This window comes from Rattus norvegicus, chromosome 2 (assembly GCF_021556685.1).
Source record: "Rattus norvegicus strain SHRSP/BbbUtx chromosome 2, alternate assembly SHRSP_T2T, whole genome shotgun sequence".
In the NCBI taxonomy this organism is placed as follows: Eukaryota; Metazoa; Chordata; class Mammalia; order Rodentia; family Muridae; genus Rattus; species Rattus norvegicus.
Window position 1 is genome coordinate 203,654,511 of NC_141535.1, and position 27,378 is coordinate 203,681,888.

General features: G+C 37.6%; 1 long non-coding RNA gene and 1 pseudogene across 1 annotated transcript in view; one reads left to right on the forward strand and one right to left on the reverse strand.

Annotated features, from left to right (window-relative positions):
- Positions 1–27,378, forward strand: part of LOC134485951 (uncharacterized) — a 165,360-nt gene that overhangs the window by 90,146 nt on the left and 47,836 nt on the right. The window lies entirely within an intron of this gene.
- Positions 16,935–17,414, reverse strand: LOC120100611 (39S ribosomal protein L30, mitochondrial-like; annotated as a pseudogene).

Genomic DNA, 27,378 nt, shown 5'->3' on the forward strand with positions numbered 1-27,378 from the left:
CCTATCAGAATTACACCAGACTTCACACCAGAGACTACAAAAGTCAAAATATCCTGGGCAGATGCATACAGACCCTAAGGGAACACAAATGCCTGCCCATGCTATTATATTCAGCAAAACTCTCATTAACATAGATGGAGAAACCAAGATATTACATGACAAAACCAAATTTACACAATATCTTTCCACAAATCCAGTCCTACAAAGGGTAACAGATGGAAAACACTAACACAAGGAGGGAAACAACACCCTAGAAAAAGCAAGAAAGTAATCTTCTTGCAACAAACTCAAAAGGAGAGAGGCACACAAACATGATTCCACCTCTAACAACAAAAATAACAGGAAACAACAGTCACTATTCCTTAATATCTCTTTATATTAATGGACTGAATTCCCCAATAAAAAGACATAGACTAACAGACTGAATATATAAAGAGGACCCAGCATTTTCTTGCATACAGGAAACACACCTCAGTGTCAAATACAGACACTGCCTCAGAGTAAAAGGCTGGAAAACAATATTCCAAGCAAACGGTCCCAACAAACAAGCTGGAGTAGCCATTCTAATATCAAATGAAATGGACTTTCAACCAAAAGTTATCAAAAAAGATAAGGAAGGACACTTCATATTTATTCATCAAAGAAAAAATCCACCAATATGCTCTCAATTCTGAGTATTTATGCTCCAAATCCAAGGACATCTACATTCATAAAAGAAACCTTACTAAATTTCAAAGCACACATTACACCTCACACAATAATAGCAGGAGATTTTTATGCCCCACTTTCATCAATGGACAGAACATGGAAACAGAAACTAAACAGAGACACAGAGAAACTAAGCGGATATAAAAGATATCCATAGACAATTTCATCCTAAAACAAAAGAATATACCTTCTTCTCAGCACCTCATGGTAACTTCTCCAAAATTGACCCTATAATTGATGATCACAAAAGAGGCCTCACCAGATACAAGAAGATTGAATCAATCCTATGTATCCTATCAGATCACCATGAACTAAGGCTGGTCATCAATAACAATAAAAACGACAGAAAGCCCACATACAGACAGAGTGTTGAACAAGGCTCTACTCAATGATAACTTGGTCAAGGAAAAAAAAAAGAAAAAAAATTAAAGACTTTTTACAATTTCATGGAAATAAAGGCACAACATAGCCAAACTTATGGGACACAATGAAAGCAGTGATAAGAGGAAAATTAATAGCCCGGAGTTCCTCCAAAAAGGAACTGGAGAGAGCACACATTAGCAGCTTGATAGCACACCTAAAAGCTCTAGAAGATAAGAAGCAAATACAGCCTAGAGGAGTAGATGGCAGGAAATAATGAAACTCAGGGATGAAATCAACCAAGTTGATACAAAAAGGACTATACAAAGAATCAATGAAACCAGGAGCTGATTCTTTGAAAAGCCCAACAAGATAGATAAACCCTTAGCCAGAATAACCAGAGGACACAGAAGAGTATCCAAAATAACAAAATCAGAATTGAGAAGAGAGACATAACAACAGAATCTGAGGAAATTAAAAAAAATTATCAGATCCTACTACATAAGTTTATATTCAACAAAACTGGAAAATCTGGATGAAATGGACAATTTTATAGAGTTAAATCAGGATCAGATAAATCATCTAAACAGTTCTATAACTCCTAAAGAAATAGAAGCAGTTATTAAAAGTCTCCCAATGAAAATAATCCAAGGACCAGATGTGTTCATTGGATAATTCTATCAGACCTTCATAGAAGACCTGATACCAATACTGTCCAAATTTTTACACAAAATAGAAACAGAAGGAATACTACCTAATTCCTTCTACGAAGCCAAGAAAATATTTACCAATCCTTTATCCGATAGAAGGTTAATATGCAATATACATGAAGAACTCTAGAAGTTAGACTCCAGAGACTCTATTAAAAATTGGGTACAGAGCTAAACAGAAAATTCACAGCTGAGGAATGCCGAATGGCTGAGAAGTACCTAAAGATATGTTCAACACCCTTAGTCATCAGGGAAATGCAAATCAAAACAGCCCTGAGATTCCACCTCAGACCAGTCAGAATAACTAAGATTAAAAACTCAGGTGACAACAGATGCTGGTGATTATGTGGAGAAAGAGGAACACCTCTTTATTGTTGGTGGGATTACAAACTGGTACACCCATTCTGTAAATCAGTCTGGAGGTTCCTCATATAATTGGACATAATACTACCTGAGGACCCAGCTATAGCACTCCTGGGTATGTACACAAAAGACACTACAACATAAAACAAGGACACATGCTCCATTATGTTCATAGCAGTTTTATTTATAATAGTCAGAAGTTGGAAAGAACCCAGATGCCCTTCAACAGAGGGATGGATACAGAAAATATGGTGTATCTACACAATGGAGTATTACTTAGCTATCAAAAGCAATGACTTCATGAAATTCTTAAGCACATGGATGGAACGGGAAAAAATTTTCCTGAGTGAGGTAACCCAATCACAGAAAATAACATATGGTATGCACTCACTGATAAGTGGATATTAGGCAAAAAAAGTTCAAATTAACCAAGATATAGTCCACAGACCACAATGAAGATGAAGGAAGACCAACGTGTAGATGCTTCAGTTTTTCTTAAAAGGCGGAACAAAAATATTCTTAGGAGGAGATATGGAAACAAATTTTGGAGCAGAGACTGAAGGGATGACCATTCAGAGCCTGCTCCACCTGGGGATCCAGCCCATATACATACAGCCACCAAACCCAGACAATATTGCTGATGCCAAGAAGTGCTTGCTGACAGGAGCCTAATATAGCTGTCTCCTGAGATGCTGTGCCAGAGCATGATAAATACAGAATCGAATGTTAGCATCCAACCATTGAACTAACGGTCCCCATTGGAGGAGTTAGAGAAAGGATTGAAAGACCTGAAGAGGCATGCAACTCCATAAGAACCCCATAATACCAACCAACCAAAGCTTCCAGGGACTAAACCACTATCCAAAGTGTAGACATGGACAAACCCATGGCTCCAGATGCATATGCAGCAGATGATGGCTTTGTTGGGCACCAATGGGGGAGCAGCCCTTGTTCCTCCCATTATTGGACCACCCAAACTTAGAGAAAGAAATCACATGATCATGCCATATTCCTGGTCAGACATATATAGAAATTTCACACATTTATAAAGGCTTTATTACAAAGTTTTACAATACTATTTACTGTTTGGTTTTCCCAGAGTGTTCTCATTTCTACTAGTCTAAACAGTGCCACGAAAATTTTCAAGTTAAAAAAATTTAAGGCATTTTTTACAATTTATGTGCTAATACATTTTCAAAGTATCACAGTGATTATAAAGAATTTTAATAACTGAAAAAACTGACCTAATGTTACACCAGTATTAACATGGGAGGAATAAAGGGCCAGTGGAAATATAAAATCTGTACACATCAGGTAGCAGTACCAAAGTCCAAGAACAAAGTAGAATTCCGTGAGAGAATGTTGGTGACTAGTGTGAAAAATTTAGGACACATCAGACAAGTTCTAGAAACCTTAGCAATAGAGATACTAATCTTTCTTTTGAAGTCAAAACCCATTGGAGTCATATGGCCCATTTCAAAATAATTCTCTCTCTTTAAATCTCTCAATTCAAAATTGCAAGTTCCAGGATGGAGAGAATAACATCATTCTTTTGTGAGCATTTTGATAATTATGGGCTACCCTCGACAATCATAGTGGGTCTTTTCTTATTTATCTTTCAATGATGGTTGTGAGAGTAAAAGTGACTTCAGTTGTGTTGATTTTGCATGCTTCAATAGTATTTTAAAAATTCTAGAGGTTTCAATAGCCTTTGATACAAACGGTGCTCACAATAAGCAATTTTTCTTTTTTATTGGATTTTTTTACATTACAATTATTATCCCCTTTCCCCACCCAACAACCCACCTCTTCCTTCCTCCCCACCCTGACATTCCCCTACACAGAGGGTGGTGGGGTGGGGTTCAGTTGGGCAGGACCAAGGGCTTCTCTTTCCTTTGGTGCCCAACAAAGTCATCCTCTGCTACATTAGCAGATGGAATCATGGGTTTGTCTATATGGACTCTTTGATAGTAGTTTAGTCCTTGGGAGATCTGGTTGGTTAGTATTGTTCTTTTTATGGGGTTGTAAGCCCCTGCAGCTCAAATCAATCTTTTCTCTAAATCCTCCAGTGCGGACCACCTTCTCAGGTCAATGGTTTGCTGAGAGCATCTGCCTCTGTATTTGGCATGCTCTGGCAGAGCCTCTCAGGAGACAGCTTTATCAGGTTCCTGTCAGCACACACTTATTGGCATCAGCAATATTGTCTGAGTTTGGTAGTTGTATGTATTTGGGCTGGATTCTCAGATGGGGCCGTCTCTGAATGGCCATTCCATCAGTCTGTGCTCCAAACTTTGTCTCCATATCTCCTTCTATGAATATTTTGTTCCCCTTTCTAAGAAGGATGGAAACATTTGCATGTTGGTCATGCTTCTTGAGCTTCATGTGATCTGTGATTTGTATTTTGGATAATTTGACCTTTCGGGGTAATATCCACTTATCGGTGAGTGCATACAATGTATGTTTTTTTGTGATTGGGTTACATCACTCGGGATGATATTTTCTAGATCCATCTACCTGCCTATGAGTTTCATGAAGTCACCGTTTTTGATAGCTGAGAAGTACTCATTGTGTAGACATTTTCTGTATCCATCTCTGTTGAAGGTCATCTGGGTTCTATCCAGCTTCTGAATATTATACATAAGGCTGTTATGAACATAGTGGAACATATGCCCTTATTCTTTTTTTTTTTAATTTTTTCTCCATCTTTATTAACTTAGGTATTTCTTATTTACATTTTGATTATTATTCTCTTTTCCAGTTTCTGGGCCAACATCCTCATAACCCCTCCCCCTCCCCATCTATATGGGTGTTCCCCCCATCCTCCCCCAATTACGGCCCTCCCCCCAAGAATCACGTTCACTGGGGGTTCAGTCTTGGCAGGACCAAGGGCTTCTGCTTCCACTGGTGCCCTTACTAGGCTATTCATTCATATGCCCTTATTCTATGTTGGCCTTTGCATATATGCCCAGGAGAGGTATAGCAGGGCCCTTAGGTAGTACTATGTCCAAATATCTGACAAACCACCAGACTGATTTCCAGAGCAGTTGTACCAGCTTGCAATCTCACCAACAATGGAGAAGTGCTCCTCTTTCTGCATATCGTAGCCAGCATCTGTTGTCACTTGAATTTTTATATTAGCCATTCTGATTGGTGTGAGGTGGAATCTCTGGATTGTTTTGATTTGCATTTTCCTCATGACTAAGGTTGTTGAACATTTCTTTAGGTACTTCTCAGCCATTCTATATTTCTCAGCTGAGAATTGTTTGTTTAGCTCTGTACCACATTTTAATATGGTTATTTGATTCTCTGGAGTCTAACTTCTTGATTTCTTTGTATATATAGGATATTAGCTCTTTATCCGACAGAGTTGATAAAGATTTTTTCCCCATCTGTTGGTTGCCATTTTGTCCTAATGACAATGTCTTTTGCCTTACAGAAAACTTTTTTGTAATTTTATGAGGTCCCATTTATTGATTGTTGATCTTAGAGCATAAGCCGTTGGTGCTCTGTTCAGGAAACTTTCCCCAGTTCCCATGTGTTCCCCACTTTCCTTCCATTAGTTTGAGTGTATCAAGTTTGATGTGGAGGTCTTGATCCTCTTGGTCTTGAGCTTTGTACAGGGTGATAAGAATGGGTTAATTTGCATTCTTCTGCATGTTAATCACCACTTGAACCAGCTCCATTTATTGAACATGCTATCTTTCTTTTCTACTGGGTGGTTTTAGCTTCATTGTCAAAGATCAAGTGACCATGGATGCCTGAGATTATTCCTGGGTTTTCAATTCTATTCCATTGATCTACCTGCTTGTATCTGTACCAATACTATGCAGTTTTTATCACTATTGCTTTGTAATACAGCTTGAGACCAGGAATGGTGATTCACCCAGAAGTTCTTTTATGTTGAGGATAGTTTTCCCTATCCTGGGTTTTTGTTATTCCAAATGAATTTGCAAACTGCTCTTTTTAAGTTTATAAAGAATTGAGTTAGAATTTTGATGGGAATTGCATTGAATCTGTAGATTGCTTTTGACAAAACGCCCATTTTTACTATATTAATCCTGCCAATTCATGAGCATGGGAGGTCTTTCCATCTTCTGAGATCTTCTTCCATTTCTTTCTTCAGAGACTTGAAGATCATGCAGATCTTTCCTTGGCTTGGTTAGCGTCACAGGAAAGGATTTTATGTTATTTGTGACTATAGTGAATGGTGTCATTTCCCTAATTCCTTTCTCAGCCTGTTTATCCTTTGAGTACAGGAAGGCTACTGATTTGCTTGAGTTAATTATATATCCCCCACTTTGCTGAAGTTGTTTTTTAGGCTTAGTAGTTCTCTGGTGGAACTTTTGGGGTCACTGAAGTATACTATCATATCATCTGCAAATAGTGATATTTTGACTTTTTCCTTTCCAATTTGTATCCCTTTGACTTCCTTTTGTTGTCTGATTGCTCTGTCTAGGACTTCAAATATTATCTTTATTACATAGGGAGAGAGTGCACAGCCTTGCCTAGTTTCTGATTTTAGTGGGATTGCTTCCAGAGTCTCTCTATTTAGTTGGATGTTGTTTTTACTATGTTTAGGTATGGACCTTGAATTCCTGATTGTTCCAAGACCTTTAATGTGAAAGGGTGTTGAATTGTGTCAAATGCTTTCTCGGCATCTAATGAGATGATCATGTGTTGTTTCTCTTTGACTTTGTTTACATAATGGATTACATTGATGGAATTCCATATATTCAACCACCCCTGCATCCCTGGGTTGAAGCCTACTTGATCATGATGGATGATTATTTTAATGTGTTCTTGGATTCAGTTTGTGAGAATTTTATTGAGTATTCTTGTGTCGATATTCATATGGGAAATTGGTCTGAAGTTCTCTTTTTTTGTTGGGTCTTAGTGTGGTTTAGGCATAAACATAATTTTGGCTTCATAAAAGGAATTGGGTAGTGCTCTTTCTGTTTCTCCTTTGTGGAATAGTTTGGACAGTATTGGTATGAGGTCTTCTATGAAGGTCTGATAGAATTCTGCACTAAACCTATCTGGTCCTGGGCTCTTTTTGGTTGGGAGAACGTTAATGACTGCTTCTATTTCTTTAGGAGTTATGGGGTTGTTTAAATGGTTTATCTGTTCCTGATTTAACTTTGGTACCTGGTATCTGTCTAGGAATTGTCCATTTCCTCCAGATTTTTAAGTTTTGTTGAATATAGGCTTTTGTAGTAGGGTCTGATAATTTTTGAATTTCCTCTGATCTTGTTGTTATGTCTCCCTTTTCATTTCTGATTTTGTTAATTTGGACACACTCTCTGTGTCCTCTGGTTAGTCTTGCTAAGGGTTTAATCTATCTTGCTGATGTTCTCAAAGAACCAGCTTTGGTTCTGTTGATTCTTTCTATGGTCCTTTTTGTTTCTACTTGGTTGATTTCAGATCTGAGTTTGATTGTTTCCTCCTGGGTGTATTTGCTTCTTTTTGTTCTAGAGCTTTTAGGTGTGCTGTCAAGCTGCTAGTGTATGCTCTTTCCAATTTCTTTTTGGAGGAACTCAGAGCTATGTGTTTTTCTCAGCACTGCTTTCATTGTGTCCCAAAGGTTTAGGTATGTTGTGCCTTCATTAAATTCCAAAAAGTCTTGAATTTCTTTCTTTATTTGTTCCTTGACCAAGTTATCAATAAGTAGAGCGTTGTTCAACTTCCATGTGTATGTGGGCTTTCTGTCGTTATTGTTTTTGAAGAGCAGCTTTAGTCCATAGTGATCTGATAGGATGCATGGGATTATTTCAGTCTTCCTTCATCTGTTGAAGCTTGTTTTGACACCTATTGACCTATGGTCAAGTTTGGATAAGGTACCATGAGGTGCTAAGAAGAAGGTATATATTTTCATTTTAGGAAGAAATGTTCTATAGATATTTGTTAAATCCATTTGGTTCATAACTTCTGTTAGTTTCTTTGTGTCTGTTTACTTTCTGTTTCCATGTTCTATCCATTGATGAAAGTGGGGTGTTGAAGTCTCCCACTATTATTGTGTGAGGTACAATGTGTGCTTTGAGCTTTAGTAACATTTCTTTTATGAATGTAGGTGTCCTTGCATTTGAAGCATAGATATTCAGGATTCCTTTGATGAATATGAAGTGTCCTTCCTTATCTTTTTTGATAACTTTTGGTTGAAAGTTAATTTTACTCTTAGATATTAGAATGGCTACTCTATCTTGTTTCTTGCAACCATTTGCTTAGAAAATTGTTATCCAGCCTTTTACTATGAGGTAGTTTCTGTTGTTTCAACTAAGGCGTGTTTTCTGTGTGCAGCAAAATGCTGGGTCCTCTTTCCAGTCTGTTAGTCTATGTCTTTTTATTGGGGAATTAAGTCCATTGATTTTAAGAGATATTAAGGAATAGTGATTGTTGTTTTCTGTTCTTTCTGTTGTTTGAATTGGAATTATGTTTGTGTGACTTTCTTCTTTTGGGTTTGTTGCAAAAAGATTACTTTGTTTGCTCTTTCTAGGGTGTAGTTTTCCTCTTGTGTTAGAGTTTTCCATTTGTTATCCTTCGTAGGGCTGGATTTTTGGAAATATATTATGTAAATTTGGTTTCTCCATCTATGTTTATTGATAATTTTGCTGGATGAAGTAGCCTAGGCTGGCATTTGTTTCCACTTATGGTCTGTATGACATCTGCCTGGGATCTTAGGGCTTCCATAGTTTCTGTTGAGAAGTCTGGTGTGATTGTGATAGGTCTGACTTTATATGTTACTTGACCTTTTTCCCTTGCTGCTTTTAATATTCATTTCTTTGTTTTGTATGTTTGGTGTTTTGACTATTATGTCAAAGGAGAAATTTCTTTTCTGGTCCAATCTATGTGGAGTTCTGTAGGCATCTTGTATGTTTATGGGCATCTCTTTCTTTAGTTTAGGGAAGTTTTCTTCTGCAATTTTGTTGAAGATATTTACGGGCCCTTTAAGTTGGGAGTCTTCATTCTCTTCTATACCTATTATCCTTAGGTTTGATCTTCTCATTGTGTCCTGGATTTCCTGGATATTTTGGGTTAGGAGCTTTTTTTTTTCCATTTTCCATTTTCTTTAATGGTTGTGTCAAAGTTTTCTATGTTATCTTCTGCCCCTAAGATTCTCTCTTCTATCTTTTGTATTCTGTTGGTGATGCTCGTGTCCATGACTCCTGATCTTTTTCCTAGGTTTCTGTCTCCAGGGTTCTCTCCCTTTGTGATTTCTTTATTGTTTTTATTTTCATTTTCAGATCCTGGACTGTTTATTCCAATTCCTTCAGCTGTTTGATTGTGTTTTCCTGTAGTTCTTTAAGGGATTTTTGTGTTTCCTCTTTAAGGGCTTCTACTTATTTACCTGAATTGTCCTGTATTTCTTTAAGAGAGTTATTTATGTCCTTCTTAACATCCTATATCTTCATCATGAGATATGATTTTAAATCCATATCTTGCTTTTCATGTGTGGGGATATCCAGTATTTGTTTTGATGGGAGAACTAGTCTCTGATGATTCCAAGGAGTCTTGATTTCTGTTGCTTAGGTTCCTGTGCTTGCCTCTCACTATCTGGTTGTCTTTGCTGTTAGCTCATCTTACTGTCTCTGGCAGTGGCTTGACCCTCCTGTAAGCCTGTGTATCACCACTTCTGGAGATTGATTTTCTCCCAGCAGGATCTGGGTTCAGAGAGCTGTGTCACAGGTCAGCCCTGGGTGCAGGCAGAAACTGGAAGGATTCTGTCACAGACTGCTCCTTGGGTTCCTGTGTCCAGTGGGCTCCATGCAGTTTTCTATTGGGCTGGGAATGTTGAACAGAAGTGGTTGTCTCCTCTGTACCCTCAGGATTGTCAGCACCTCTGAGAGTCCTGTTCTCTCCCCACAGGATTTGTGTATAGAGAGCTGTGGGACCTGGGCACATCTGGGTGCCCGTGTAAACTAGAAGGATCTTTTTCCCAGAAGGAACCTGATACTTGGTTCCTGTGTCTTGAGGAGTTCAGGCAGTTCCCTCAGAGCAGAAGTGGTGGTCTTATCTCTGCTCTCAGGTGTGTCAGCACTCCTGGTGACTCACGATTTTTCTTAAGACTTATATTTCATTATTTTTTTAAATTGTCTCATCCTCAATGTTCCGTATTACTGTAGAAGAACAAGTAATATATATATTCATACATATATATGTATATATAGACATAAAAGTGGTTACTTCAATACTATAATTAATAATTATATGTAATAAAATAAGTTTTTAAGTCTGAACTTAAATTTATTTGAAAGGCTATTTTTTCTCAAGTAATGTACAGAGGTTTAGTTTGTACTATTGCATCCTGAAACTGTACCATTACCAAGAGCTAAGATTATCATGGGCCATGCACCAGGAACAAGAGATGACTTTAAAACGCATGGAATTTAACTCACTAGTTAGAACAATCATCGTGATGGGTCTAAGAGAGGCTGACCCCCAGGCACTGCACGCCCTGACGACTATGCATCCTGAACAGTTTATGCTGCTGTGTAGTTTTACTCTACTTGTTGCCTTCATATTCCTTTTAATCATAAATTGTATGAAAACTCTAAAGGGCTTCCTGCCCATCACTGTGTAGTTTCATTGGCACTCACAATAATAGTGCTTGCTCTTTCTCAAGCATTGCTCCTCTAGCAGATTGGCCCTTGGAAAGAACTTAGAAATGTAAACTTTTAGCAATGACCACCACCCCTAGAAAGCATTTGGAAGAATAAATTGTTAATGAGACTGTGTTAATATGTTTTTTTTGTTTTTGTTTTGTTTGTTTGTTTCTTTTTTAGTGGCTGCAGTATATAAAATTAGGGAACAATTTAAAGCTCAGATAGCCACATTCTTAATATTTGAACTAGGGATATTTTTAAGATCAGGCAACAAGAACAATGGCAGCTCAAATACTACTGGCTGACATCACTCTTGCTGAAGCTGGTGCTGCTCATGACAAATTTCTTGTATACATTTTTGCCCTCAGCTTCCTGATGTGATTTAATAAAAAATTGTTAATGAGTAGATGTGTACCCTAAAGATTTAAAGTAGAAATGACAGGTTTTTTTTTATAGAAAAGTTAGCTTTGTGATTCTTTTAAGACATTTTATAACATTACTTTTTTATTGTTTCATCTGTTTACGTTCCAAATATTGTCCCCCTTCCTGGTCCTGCCTCCCAGAGTTCTTCACCTCTTCCCCCTTGATTCTGAGAGAATATTTTCCCCCAAATCCCATCCATCCACCCCGATTACCCATCCACCCCCAGCTCACCCCCCTCCAGATCTCCTTTTCTGGAGCATCAAGTCTTGACAGAATTAGGGACATCTTTTCCTGCTGAGGCCAGAAAAGGTGGTCCTCTGCTACATATCTGCCAGGGGCTGCAGACCAGCCTGTGTATGCTTTTTAGTTGATGGCTTAGTCTCTATGAACTTCCAGGAGTCTATGTTAGTTAGTTGATACTGTTGTTCTTCCTATGAGGTTGCCATCCCCTTCAGCTTTTTCAATTCTTCCCATAGCCTTTCCATAGGGGTCTGTAACCTCAGTCCATTGGTTGACTGTTAGTATTTGCATCTGTTTCAATCAGTGGCTGGTTAAGATAAATAATAAAATAATTGATCCTTTCTTTGTAACATCAAATTGTTACCCTCCAGTAAAAGAAACTGGCTGAGAAAATTACCTTGCGTGCTCATGCTTTGTTAATCTCTGACAAGTTGCTTAGTTACCAATGTATGGATTCTTGGGAATGGTTAGTTTCCTTTACCTGCACTACATAATTTTTTTTCATGTAACGGTATCAGGGAATACAGTGTTTTTTCATAGTCACTCACTAAATAAAAAAATAGAATGTGGTCATGTTGTAATTCTATATTGCTTGAAAGATTTTGCAGGGATATATAAGCTGTGGGAGAGAAAAGCAAGCGTGAAGCCTGCTCATTGGAGTTTGTTCCGTCTATCAACTATGGGTGCATGTGTATAGTGTTTGGGGCTTTGCTCCATCTACTCAATGTGTGAATGTGCGAATGTGTCTGTCTGTCTGTTTGTCTGACTGTCTATATGTATGTTTAGGTGTTGGGCTTTGTCTTGCTTCATTTATTGTCTGTCTGCCTGCCTGCCTGCCTGCCTGCCTGTCTGTCTGTCTCTCTCTCTCTCTCTCTCTCTCTCTCTCTCTCTCTCTCTCTCTCTCTCTCTCTCTCTCTGTGGTGTGTGTGTGTGTGTGTGTGTGTGTGTCCTTTTTGTTTTTCTCTTTTCCTTTTGCTGGCCCCTAAAGAGTTCAAAGAGTCACAGGGAGTGCCAGTTCCAATGAATCCAGCTTTATTCCATCAGAAAAAAAGTCTGCTGAGTGACTAATCATCTACTTTATACCCTCACTTCTGTTTCTCCTGACTTGTCAAAGCTGGCCTTTGACAGAAGATGTTCATTTCCGAGAAATGGAAAGTATATATACTTCATTTCGCCAACCTGTGATTATTGAAGAGGAATAAAAAGTTAATGACTGTTGCATCATCTGACATACCTTCTATGTACATCAACACGTATATACCCTTTGGAAGAGCAAGTCATGATCTTGCTCCTTGAACTCATATTATAAAAGTAAATTTCTATTTAGCATGACTGATGTTCTATCACAGGAATAATTTGTCATTACAATATCAAGATTTAAAAGTTAACTAATTAACTAATGTTTAATAATACATTTCTAATAAAATTAGTTTAGTATAAATTATTTATTTTATCTCCTAGAAATCCATTCTATGATGATGACATTTCACTTAGAAACACTAGCTCTAATTTAGTGTTGATTTTAACAATGACTCAAAAGTTGAAAAAAAGAGTTGAGTTTTCTCTGTTATAGATAAAATGGTGGTTATAGCCAAGGTACAATATGGCTGGAATATTTTCAGGAAAAAAATTTACTTAAATTAAGTTCAGTATATGCATTGATCTATTAAAGCAGAATATCAGACGCTGTTGAAGTGAGAGAAGTGGCTTTCCACAGGAAGGGAGACAGGCATCAGCTCCTGCCTCCGGGTTCCTGACTTGTTTGAGTTCCTATAATGACCACCTTCCTTTGGTGATGAACAGCAATGTAAAAGTATGAGCTGAATCAGCCCTTTCTGTCCAACTTGCTTTTAAAACATGGTGTGTCATTACAGCAATAGGAACCATAACAAGGGAGTGACTCAGATTTATATAATCTTAATACATGTGTATTCTACATTTATATCTATGTTATTAAATATTATGATATTATGTATTTTTAATAATATAATTTAAATGACTTCATAGTCCTTTAGTATTTACTGATTTCTCTAACAGCCCTGGAATCTCTTTGAGAACAACAAAAAAAAATAGTTTCTGCATTTTAAAATGCAAATACAGAAAGGCACTGTTAATCTATTGAATCCTGTTGAATTAAGAGCTGAAATGAATAATTCTCTAATTAACAGAAGCTTAATATTTGAAAATCACCTCCAATCTTGGTAAGGCTATATATTTGTGGGTCTTGTATATTTAGTTTGGATAATAACATTGTTAGTTTCTTATGTTTCTTTATTGTATTTTATAAAGTCTGTGGATTTCAATGTGAATTACTAATTGTTCCAAAACTACAAGACTACACAATTCATAGATAATTTCCATCAGTCATGCATCAGCTTGTAATTGAATTATTCAGATAATTACAGCATGAACTTCAAGACCTAGGTATTCAAACTGTTTTATTCATACTTGGCTTCATCCCAAGAAATGAACAGAAGATTGCTAGGCATGCATTCCTCCTCAGTATTAGAATAATATCTGAATTCTATGTAATAATATGTTAAATATACTTTGGTTTATGAATAATTCTTCAGTTAGTGTATTTTGTGTCTTGTGATGTTTTCATTTTCATACTTTCAATAGTCTATTTTTGTATATTTTACAGAAATGATTATAAAACATTCATAATTATTAATTCACAGTCATATTTTGTGGTAGTGGATATAAGTTTAGATCCTTAATTTTTATTTGAACAGTGTGTTGATTTCTTAAAATATTTTCTGATATTATGAATATTTTGCAGCTTATTTAATGGCATGTTTAGAAATGTAAATCAGAATCTTTTGAGGAAGGCTGTTGGCAGAGCAATTGTTTTACACAAACAAGTGAATCTGTGGGAGGGGACCACACGAAGCTAGCATCCCCTTTTGAACCTTCAGTAGCATCCTCCAGGGAATGTCTGTGACTGCAGATTGTTTGAATGGCAGCAGTGGGGTGCACAGTAACACTGCCCCTCAAAGGAAGCATCACCTCATGTAACCTAGTCTGGGAGTTAATCAGGCGCCTGGTCCAGCCAGTTGACAGTACAGTCTCCAACCATTTCCATTTTTTAGCATTTGCGAGCCATGTGAGGACATCTTTTGTTTATTTAGCAGATCTTCACAGAAAACACTTTGTTGAAAACTTAAGTCTAACTTTGTTGATGTTAGACCTGGTCTTATTTTGGACTGTAGTTTATGAATAAGTGTAACTCTAAGGGTTCCTGTGCTCCATGATATATTAATTTTTGTGACACGTATCAGCTACTTCATGATGTTATCTAACAGCAGGTTCTCGTCTTCTGAGAGATTTGGTGGGATGAACGGTATTACTCTTGGCTTTAAACTGAGTGCTTAAAGGATTATCTTTTCCATTCAATCATTTGTGGTGTGTTAAATTTATGCATAGTTTCCCTCTTTTAGCTTTTTACTTTTCCTGAGCATGAAATGGTGCTCCTAAAAATGGAATTATATAGCTTAAACCCTGAGCAGTAATTATGTTGTGAGAAGTGATGAACCCTTTCAAAGAAGTGTTCCAAATGTAAAGAAATCTCAGGCACTATGGATGGCAAAGGGTTGTACAACATGTTTAGCTATGACCCTGCCCATAATTTCTCGGAAGGTTTGGTGGTTAAGTGTATGCTGGCAGCTGCCAGAGTCAACACACATATTTTTTTTTCTGTCTGTGAGAAGAGCTTCAAGTGTTACTATTCATAGGTGCAGGCTTAACTACAGCCTTCTTGTCTTGACTAAGAACTCACTTTATTCTGTGTAATATTCAATATTCAGACTTCCAATTCAGAAGGCTGACATATTAGGTATATCGTGGTGTTTATGGAGGTTTTGCTTATTTACTTACCATTGCAAAGAAATGGCTATCTATTTCATAAGCTAAGCTTTAGTTTTATAATATTAATTGCCAAGGCAATATCATTATGATTTAACCATTTGGGTCATGCTATCTTACTCATATAATTATATATTAGTTGGTCAAATATTCACTCCTCATCCTTCATTTTACTTTTTTTTAGAACGTTTGTTTGAGTAATATGAATGGGAACTTCCTAGTCAATAAATAAAACTTAAAAACAAAACCTTAAAATGAAAGGTAATTTCCCATACTGATTAATAAAGGAGTCCGTACAATGTCATGTTTAGACTTATAGAAAGAAATACTATGGAAGTTGATTAATAGTGTAAAACGCAAAACTAATTAGAAACACTTGCATGTTTGGAGGCAGAAGCTTATTTTTTCTCATTTTACTTTGCAATAGTGAATGCTAAAATGATAATGGTACTGGGCAAACAGTGCATAGTGTACAGCTGCAGCTACCAGAGAAGTCTGAGGGAGCCAAAATATTCTTCCCTGTGGCAACAAATGTTAAGTTAAGGCATTTTAAAAATGGTTTAATTTATTTTTATGAAAGGGGAGTTATTTGGCCCACATTTTCACAATTTTCAGTATATGACAGGTTGGTTCCATGTTTCTGTGCCTGTGGTGAGGCAGAGCATCATGGAAGAGGGATAAGGTGAAGCAGAACCCTTATCCTCATAGAAGCCAAGAAATAGAATGAAGGGAAAAAAGCCAGGGTAAGGTATGCCCTCCAAAGATGTTCCTCCAGTATATATGTCCTCTGCCCTGTACAAGACCCCCTTCTATACTTTCGCCAGCTTCGAACAGATCTCTTCTATAGTTTCACCAGTCTGCTTTAATTAATGGATTAAACCATTCAGTAAGTCAGAGACCCATGACTGAGTCCTCTAGAATAACCCCCACATATAAGCCAGAGGTATACTGTTAATCCAGCAAACTGAATCCAATCAAAATCACAATCTATTTCAAGCATTTCAGTCCAAGCTCTTGACTTCTTCAAGCCATATTCAGTCTTCACAAAAAGGCTGCCAGGGACCAGGCTCAGTTTGAGAGAGTATCCTTGAGGAATGGGTGAATGGGAGCAGTGGGAGCGGTGATTGATGCAAGCTCAATGATCTGCTCTAGATAGCTTTCCTCTGAGGACCAAAGAATAGTTTTTTATTTGCATAAGCTACTTCATTAGAAATTGCATATCAGCCAGAAACCGGGAAGAGGAATAACAATCGAAATGTAAATAAGAAATACTCAAGTTAATAAAGATAAAAAAAAAGAAATTGCATATCAGTTTAATCATTTATTCCTGGTTTTCTTTTGATCATTCCACCTGTCAGCACTTTTTGACCATAGCCCCTTGACTCTTAGGTATAGAACTGAAATACAGAGCACATTCAAGGCCAATGAATCAGACAGCAAGAGCATTTTCCTTTTCCTTCTTCTTTCTTTCTTTCTTTCTTTCTTTCTTTCTTTCTTTCTTTCTTTCTTCTCTTTTTTTCTCCTCCTCCTCCTCCTTCTTCTTCCCCCTCCTCCCTCCTCCTTCCCGTCCTCCTCTTCCTCCTCCTCCTCCTCCTTAGGACTGGATTAACACACTTTAATGAGAAGAGTTTCCTCAGTAAGTGCATCTGTGAGCTGAAGCTGTGTGGCATCAGGACTTTGCTTCCTGCTCCACAGGATTCAGATGCGACTGCACAACCAATTCCCCAGTGCTCTTGAGGCACATGCTGGACATGGTCTCTTCTGTGGGAAGTCCCTGTGGCAGCTTCAGGGGCTGGATGCGCATCAAGTGCTTAACTACTTCAAGCTTTGCATTTACCTGCTGGATGTCCTTGTGACTCTGAAGGCTGTGTGCCTTCTGCAGTCTGAGCTCCTTGATTGTATGTTTTTCCCAGAATAGACACCTCTTTATACTTATTCTTGTAACAATATGCAGTTTATGAGGGTTGTGTGGATCCCCATTATGTTTTTCATGACCTTCAGGTCTAGGCTCAAATACTTTATCTGGAAGTCTTGATCTGATAAATTTGTGATGAATCCACTCTGTACGGATGAGAGATTCTGAACCTTTCTTCACAGACTGTAGTCTGCCTGGAGGCCTCAGAAATATTGAGTGCAGAACCCCAGCCATAGGTGTGGTAATTCTTCTCTTCAGAGGTAGCAACCACTGTGTCCACTTCTAATGTCTGAACATTTTTTATCTTAACATAGCAAGTCCTTTGTAGTTCACTTGGCACAGTGCTTGTGGTCCCCAAGTCTAGACATAGAGGCCATTTTGATGTGAGGAAGTTAGCTTTAGGTGTAATACTATTCCCAGAAAATCATCACATGACACAACTAAGTCTTCAAAGAAATCAGAAATTCCATTTCAGATCACCAGACACATTCTCCATTCCTGGAATTGTGCTGTTTGTGATTATCATAGATCCATTAACCTTGGCAGGGAGAACATTCCCTGAAGGAAGAACATGAAATAAAATATGTCATTGTTAAGCAAGCAGACACACTTTATGCCTACAGCAACAGTCAACACTCAAGGAGAGCCATGTCTTACTGGCTCTGCTCTAGGGACAGGGAACATGTCTCACTATCCCTTCCATAGCCATGTTGTATCTAGCAATATCAAAGTCAAAATTCCACTTAAAACTATACAACTGTCCTGTATAACAAAAACTCTTCAATTTCTTTAACAATGTTTCTGTAGTTCTAGTATAACTCAAAATCTAAGTTTAACATTTTCTCTAATTATTACCATTACATACATATATGCATATAACCAATGTATAAATACAATATTCTGTGTGTGTGTGTGTGTGTGTGTGTGTGTGTGTGTGTGTGTGTGCAGGGTTTCAGGGATGACCACTCTGTATTGGACAACTAGTAAGTGTATTTATTCTAAGAATAAGACCAATGGAATACTTATTAGAGGCATTGACTCTCAGAATACATGTATATCATGCCCTCATCATCATTTAATATTTTGATCAGATATAATATTATATAGAGATTTTACTGTCAATTTTGTGTCAACGTTGGTAGGATATGATGCTTTACAATTTGGTCAAACACCAACCTACATGATTCTCTTGTGCTATATGATAAGCATTTAATCAGGTAGAATTTGAGGAAGGCAGACTATTTTCCATTATATAGATGAATTTTAGTTTTTATTTCTGAAATAAAGTCTTCATTCTCCCCATGAAATTTCACAAGCTCTGTCTTTATTCTCCACATGTACATTGGTATTTGGGTCTTCCAAACTCCTACTAGAATGTTTTATTAAGCTCTCTTTATAACATTCTAAAGATTGTTTAGCTGGGTACACCTAGCACTTATAAAGACATTCTAGAGGTCTGTGAATACACTGGTCAGTTTCGATGGAGTAATAACTCTCCTTGTTAGAGTTACTGTCCCATGTTAGTACTTTTGATAATTTCCAAAACCAAACCAAAGTAGTGGAGGAGAGACAGAATTTTTTTTTTTGGCTCATAGTTTCTGAGGACTTCATTCCATCATGGAGGAGAAGTCTTGGTGGAGCTGTAGTGTGTTAGTGGTAGCACATAGAAGAGATGTTCATGCTGTAGTAGGATAAGGGAGTAAAGTGCTAGTGTGAGATCAAAGGCTTGGAGTTACTCTGTAGTCCAGAAAAGCCTTTAAGTTTTAGTACACCTGTCTCAGCTTCCAAAACCCAAGAGTGACATGCCTGTGTCTCTAGGATCTGTTTTGTTTTCTCCCCTACCCTATCTTTTCTCTATGATCTCTTTTATCCTTTTTTATTGGTTATTTTATTTATTTACATTTCAAATGTCATCTCCCTTCCTGTTTTCCCCTCACCAAACTCCCTATGCCATTGCCCTCCTCCCCAGCTTCTACATAGAAACTCCCCAAACTACCCACGCACTACCACCTCATCAAGTCTTCACAGGACCAAAGGCCTCTCCTACTATTGATGCCAGATAAAGCATTTCTCTGCTACATAAGCATCTGGAGTCATGGGTCCCTCCATGTGTAGTCTTTGGTTGGTGGTTTAGTCCCTGGGAGCTCTGGGAGATCTGGTTGGTTGAATATTGTTGTTTTCTATGGGGTTGCAAACCCACTCAGCTCCTTCAGTTTTTCCCCTAACTCCTCCATTGGGATACCAGTGCTCAGTCAGATGAGTGGCTGTGAGCATCTACATCTGTATTGGTCAGACTATGAAACAACCTCTCAGGGCTCAGCCATATCAGGCTCCTGTCAGTAAGCACCTCTTGGCATCAGCAATAGTTACTGGATTTGGTGTCTGCATATGGGATGGATCCCTAGGCGGAGCAGTCTCTGGATGGCCTTTTCTTCAGTCTCTATGCTACACTTCATCCCTGTATTTCCTTTAGAAAGAAACCATTCTGGGTTAAAAATTTGGAGATGAGTGCATGGCCCCATGCCCCAACTGGGGGCCTTGCCTAACCTCTGGATATGGTCTCTACATGTTGTCCCTCCCCTTTGTTGGGTATTTGGGCTAATGTCAGCCCCATTGGGTCCTGGGAGCTTCTTGCTTTCCTGGCATCTGGGACATTCTAGGGTCTACCCCCAGTTCCCCATCCTCCATTGAGATACACCTTCTTCTGTTTCCTGACCCTCTGTACTTCTCCCTTTTCTCCTACCACACCTGATTCTCTTTTCCCTTTCCCTCCATCTCTATCTTATATTTCTATGTCCCTCTACCTCCCATGGTGACTACTTTCTTTCCCCTTCTAAGTAGGGATGAAACATTCACACTTTGACTTTCCTTCTTCTTGAACTTCATATGGTCTCTGGGTTGTATTGAGGGTACTCTGAGCATTTTACCTAATATCGACTTATCAGTGAGTACATACCATGTACGTTCTTTTGTGACTAGTAACCTCACACAGTATTGGATTTTCTAGTTCCATCAATTTGCCTGCAAATTTCATGAGGTTATAGTTTTTAATAACTTAAAATAACAGAGTAGTACTACATTTGTGTAAGTGTACCACATTTTCTGTATCCATTCCTCCAGTGAAGAGCATCGGGGATGTGTCCAGCTTCTGGCTATTATGAATAAGGCTGCTATGAACATAGTGGAGCATGAATCCTTGTTATATGTTGGACCATCTTTTGGGTATATCATAAGGAGTGGTATAGCTGTGTTCTCAGGTATAACTATTACCAATTTTTTGAGAAACCGCCAGAATAAGTAGTTGTGACACCTTGCAATCCTACCAACAATGGAGGAGTATTCCTGTTTCTTCACATCCTAGCCAGCATCTGCTGTTACTTGAGTTTTTGATCTTAGCCATTCTGACTGGTGTGAGGTGGAATCTCAGCATTGTTTTGATTTGCATTTCCCTGAGGACTAAGGATGTTTAACATTTCTTTAAATTTTTCTCAGCCACTTGAGATTTCTCAGTTGACAATTCTTTGTTTAACTCTGTATCCCTTTTTAAATAGGATTATTTAGTTCTCTGGAGTCTAACTTCTTGAGTTCATTGTATATATTGGAGATTAACCCTCTATCACATGCACTGCAGGCTGACAACTCTCTCCCTACCTATTCAATATATTACTTGAAGTTCTAGCCAGAGCAATTAGACAACAAAAAGAGGTCAAAGGGAGACAAAATGGAAAGAAAGAAGTCACAATATCACTACTTGCAGATGATATGATACTATAACTAAGTGTCCCCAAAAATTCTACCAAAGAACTCCTATAGCTGATAATCAACTTCAGCAAAGTGACTGGATATAAAATTAACTCAAAGAAATCAGTAGCCTCTTCTACTTAAAGGATAAACGTGCTGAGAAAGAAATTAGAGAATGAAACCCTTCACTATAGCCACAGGTAATAGAAAATATCTTGGTGTTTTGCTAACCAAGTAGTTGAAAGATCTGTGTGACAAGAACTTCAAGTCTCTGATGAAGGAAATTGATGGAGACCTCAGAAAATGGAAAGATCTCCCATGCTCATGGATCAGAAGGATTAAGAGAGTGAAAATGGCCATCTTACCAAAAGAAAACTACAGATTCAATGCAATCCCCATCAAAATTCTGACTCAATTCTTCACAGAGATTGAAAGAGCACTTATCAAATTCATCTGGAATAATAAAAATCCCAGGATAGTGAAAAGTATTCCCAACAATAAGAGAACTTCTGGAAAAATCACCATCCCTGACCTCAAGCTGTACTATGAAGCAATAGTGATAAAAGAGCATGGTATTGGTATACAGGCAGACAAGTAGACCATTGGAATAAAATTTAAGATGCAGAATTAAACTCACACATCTATGGTCACCTGATCTTTGACAAAGAGATAAAACCAACCAGTGGAAAAAAGAAAAGCATCTTCAACAAATGGTGCTGGCTCAAGTGGCTGTCAGCATGTAGAAGAACGCAAACAGATCCATTCTTAGCTCCTTGAACAAAGCTCAAGTTCAAGTGGATCAATGGCCTCCACATAAAACCAGATATGCTGAATCTAACATAAGAGAAAGTGGGAAAGATCCTCAAACACATAGACACAGGGGAAAATTTCCTGAGCAGAACACCAATGGCTCAGGCTTTAAGATCAACTATAGAGAAATGGGATCTCGTAAAACTAAAAAGCTTCTGTAAGACAAATGACACTATCCACATGACAAAATGGCAACCTACAGATTTGGCAAAGAACTTGTTCTTTTCATGTATTTATAAAGCTTATGTCAGTGTTTGAGTGTATAGGAAGAGTACAAAATTACTCAAATATTTAATTGAATTGGAAATACTGTTACTTTTTCAGTCTGGAAGTCATTTCCCAGATTCTTTCCCAATCTATAATACTTGGTTATAGTTGATATAGTTCTATGAGTTTAATTAAAAGAAACTTGCAGGGCGGAAAGAAAACAAAGGACCTCTATTAGAATGCCCCAGTGTTCAGAGAGGCAAAGGTCAACAATCTATGTCCTTTCCTTTTGTGATGAGTCAGGGTATCTCCACAACATGGAACATTGTCTCATAGATGACCTCCAGGCTCATGACTGTGTTCCCTCATAAACATTAGTGCTGTGAGAGGATGAGGTTTTCTCTGACATCTCCATGGACACCTCTCTTCAGACCACACAGGCAGATATATGTGTATTGCTGCTGCTTCAGAACTTCAGGCTTACAAGCCCTTTTCAGTGCTCCAGGAAATACAGACACTAACTGGTTATTAGGTGTGTAGTTTCCTCATTCCAGCCTTCACTTTCTTAGATTTTTTTGCCTTTTTTTCTGCAACAAGATCTTATGTAAGTCAAGCTGCCCTTGATCTCAGTAGTAGGAAATGTGATTGAACTTCTGATTCTTTTGCACCCACCTTTCAGGTTCAAGAATTACAGATATTCATTGACTCATCTTATTTAATTTTATCCTGGGGACTGAGCCCAGTCCTCCATGATTTAGACACACTTTAGAAACTGTGCTATATCCCTAGCCCTTTGTGTGATTTTTAAACCTGTTACTGTAGTACTTACAAAGGTTTCACTTAAAGTTGACATAAAAAGAATTGTTAAGAAAGAAAACTTTTTCTACTAACAAAATAAATTCAGCAAATGCACACTTAAAAGCATAAGTTGACATAGTAAGGTAGATATCAAAACAAAATTTAAACCACAATTTATATATATTTATATATACCTTAATATTCATATATATGAATGAAATCTTGTATAATAAAAGCTCTATTTACATTGAAAATTCATATGCATGAATAGTACATAACATTTACTAATAGTGCTATACTGACATCTAGAATTATATATTATTTTCTTTTTTTATTAGTGATGCCTCCAATATTTTCATTTCTCTAAAAATAATTTTATGTGAAAGCAAAAACAAATACTTGTTAGATTCTACAAAATGCCTCAGTAACATCTACAAAGTGGTCAACTGATTTTTTCTCCTTTGCGTTACCACCATGATTATTATTGATCTGTCCATGTATTCCTGGAATTAAACCCACTGACTCATAATCTTGTAACGTGATGGTGGTTGTTGTATTATCAAAAACTCATCAAAATTCATAAATTTAGTTTGGCTATATTATGCTTGGAATCTCAGTTAAGTACTGAACTCAATTTTACATGCCATTCCTATGGAATTATAAAGTCTCTAGAAACAAACAAACAAAAGCAACCCCATTGTAATATGTAGCCTTTAAAATTAAATATTGACATAATCCTTTTTGGAGGGACAAAGAAAGAATTTCTCTTTATAAAAACAAGTCATTTTATACTCTATTTCTACTGCAGATGATTTAGTTATTTTTATTTTCCAAGAAAATTACCAATTTCATCTGTACTTTCAAAGGGATACTGGGACTGTAAAATCAACATTGGAGTAATTAAGGTGACTAATCTGTAGCTTGGGTAAGACATTGTGTATTGAAGCATCACAGATATCACATAACTATGATTTTTCTATAGCAATTTCTATTCACAAAGGTAGAAGTTTAGAGAAAGTTGATTAAACTGATCTTACATATGTAGCATAGGATTCCCTTAGTGGGTAGAGGAATGCTAGTGTACTGAGGCAGGAGTGGGTAGGTGGGTGGGTGGGGAAGCACCCTCATAGAGACAGGGGACTGGGGAAGGGGAAGGGGAAGGAGAAGGGATGGGGGCTTGTGGATGGGAAATTGGGAAAGGGAATAACATTTGAAATGTAAATAAATAAAGTAACCAATAAAGTGGAAAAAAAATATTTGGAAATTTTGTTGTTTGAATTTTTGAGTTTTGAATAAAAGTTCTTTGCTAGCACTGAACTCTATCTTCTTCCTTTGCCTGCAGGTAGGTCATATGACACTGGGCTAAGATTTGGAGTTTTTAACTGATGCCCATAGAAATTAAGGAAGATTACATGTTTTTACTGAATACTTCCTTACCATTTCAAAATGCAATAGGAAAGACCGAAGACAAATTATTGTTCTTATCCTGATGACATTTTTTAGGCTTCTGTGGAAATCCATATCCTCAAAGGAAATATTTAACTATTTAAGGTAGTTATATCAGTAGTTAAATGTTAAAGGGATTAATTCATACTGTAAACTATAAAATATTTGAGAGGCCATAGAGAGTATCTAGGACTAAGATATGCAAAGGGTTAGATGGAAATGACACATATTACACACCCTACATGAAATACAGTATTAAAATTAACAGAACTCTAAGTTTAGGGACAGGACCAAGAATATACATTTTGAGAATATACATGTAATATAGACAGTATCTATAAACTTCATTACTAACATGTACATACTATGGTATAGGGAGAAAGAGAGAGAGTAAGAGTGAGGAATGATGGTCCAAGTGTCAAACCTTTTTCTTTTTTTACTATAGAGTAGCATCGGTGTGGAAAGCATGTTTTTTTTTTACTATGCTGAGGAAGTGTGCAGTGAAGGGAAACAAAGAGCAGTGTTTTGCTGCGTTGTTAAGATGGAAGAGAACAAACACATCTACACATTCATTATAAGGAAGGAGAGGAAGAGGATGGCTATGGCACGGAGAGCATTTCCTACTTGAGACCAGAGGGAAGAACTTCAACGTCCCACAGGAGCCCTGAGACGTACTTTGACCATGAGTTTAGAAAAATGTATACTACTTAGGAATCCTCAGAAACAAGCATCTTGGTAGAGTATCTAATCCCAGTGGTCGTCCCTATGCACATGTGTGTGAGGGCAGCACTAGCATGTTCATAGACAGACACGGAGGTGCCCGGCTTTATTCCCAGCACTAGAGAGAAAGAGGCAATAGGATCTCTAGGAGTTGAAGGGCTCCTTAGGAACTTGCAGACAAATAATGTCTACATAGTGATACTCTGTCTCAAAACAAAACTACAAAAAAAAATTAGCAATCTAAGTTGTATGTGCATTTATATCAGTAGTAATCAGAGAAGAGGTCATAAACTTGAATAAACCTGGAGAACACAGGAAGAGTTGAAGAGGGAGGGGTGGAAATTATATAAATATAGTATTCATGTATGAAATTCTTAAATTTATGCAGTTAAAACTGGCAAAGGGCTTTAGAAAAGTGTGAACTTTTGTTTGTTATTTGTTTTATTTTAATTTTTAATTTCTTTCTTTTTCTTTTCTGCATTTCATTTCTTTTTCTCTTTCATTTAACAAAATGAGAATTCTGGGTGCAGGGAAGGGTTTTCTTCCTACAGGGAGCTTGGAAATGAAAATATTTTCCTGGATTACAACGAAGTTGAATGTAAGTATATTGCTTTAGTTCTAGATCAAGTTGAAAAGCTTAAATGTTGTACATAGCATACATATTCAAGGTTTTATTTTAATTTTTAATTTTAAGTTTTTACTATCTTGAATTTTTACTTATTTAATAGTGATCTGTATATACTCAGATCGAATGTAGGAAAGGATTACGTCATTTTATGAGCATGTAGAAGAAGATTAAAGTTTGAAGTAATCAATTTTACTATCTATATTAGAAACAAAACCAAAAATGGATGTGATCAATTGGAATGAAATTAGTAGTGAAAAAGAGATGTTTCACAGAAATTGGAGCAGATTTTGTCTATAAAATTTAATTTACTAAAAGGTTTCAAGAAAACAAAAAGACATGAAAAAAGGATATGTGGGGTGTGAACTGTTAAAGACTGCAGAACTTGGGTCTTCAGAATGCAAAGGTTGGTGAAGGTGCAAGTCACTGAGGTAGGTGAATGAACTGAATATAAAGGCCATAGGACAGGCGAAACAAGTCACAGGTAGTGTAGCTGCATGGTTTGGGCATCTTATTTGCATCCTGTGACTTCCAACAACATTATTAGAGAAAGTAAAAGACTGTGATGAGCATTGGCTGATGAGCAAATCAAGTAGGTTCTAGAAAGCTTGTAATGGTGATTTCTGTTCTTCTGTCCTTGCTGCTGAATAGATCCTACACTTTAAGGGTGTTTTTTCAAGTGTACCATGGTCATGTGTAAAATTGTTAATGGATGTGAGTTGAGAGTCAGAAATGGGTCAGGAAATAATAGCAATGATTTCTGAAGACAATTACATTAGATAGCTTGAATCAAAATAATTTTTTTTATTAACTTGAGTATTTATTATATACATTTCAAGTGTTATTCCCTTTCCCGGTTTCCGGGCAAACATCCCCCTCCCCCCTCCCCTTCCTTATGGGTGTTCCCCTCCCAACCCTCCCCCCATTGCCGCCCTCCCCCCATAGTCTAGTTCACTGGGGGTTCAGTCTTAGCAGGACCCAGGGCTTCCCCTTCCACTGGTGCTCTTACTAGGATATTCATTGCTACCTATGGGGTCAGAGTCCAGGGTCAGTCCATGTATAGTCTTTAGGTACTGGCTTAGTCCCTGGAAGCTCTGGTTGCTTGACATTGTTGTACTTTTGGGGTCTCGAACCCCTTCAAGCTCTTCCAATTCTTTCTCTGATTCCTTCAACGGGGGACCTATTCTCAGTTCAGTGGTTTGCTGCTGGCATTCGCCTCTGTATTTGCTGTATTCTGGCTGTGTCTCTCAGGAGCGATCTACATCCGGCTCCTGTCGGTCTGCACTTCTTTGCTTCATCCATCTTGTCTAATTGGGTGGCTGTATATGTATGGGCCACATGTGGGGCAGGCTCTGAATGGGTGTTCCTTCAGTCTCTGTTTTAATCTTTGCCTCTCCCTTCCCTGCCAAGGGTATTCTTTTTCCTCATTTAAAGAAGGAGTGAAGCATTCGCATTTTGATCATCCGTCTTGAGTTTCGTTTGTTCTAGGGATCTAGGGTAATTCAAGCATTTGGGCTAATAGCCACTTATCAATGAGTGCATACCATGTATGTCTTTCTGTGATTGGGTTAGCTCACTCAGGATGATATTTTCCAGTTCCAACCATTTGCCTACGAATTTCATAAACTCGTTGTTTTTGATAGCTGAGTAGTATTCCATTGTGTAGATGTACCACATTTTCTGTATCCATTCCTCTGTTGAAGGGCATCTGGGTTCTTTCCAGTTTCTGGCTATTATAAATAAGGCTGCGATGAAGACAGTGGAGCATGTGTCTCTTTTATATGTTGAGGCATCTTTTGGGTATATGCCCAAGAGAGGTATAGCTGGATCCTCAGGCAGTTCAATGTCCAA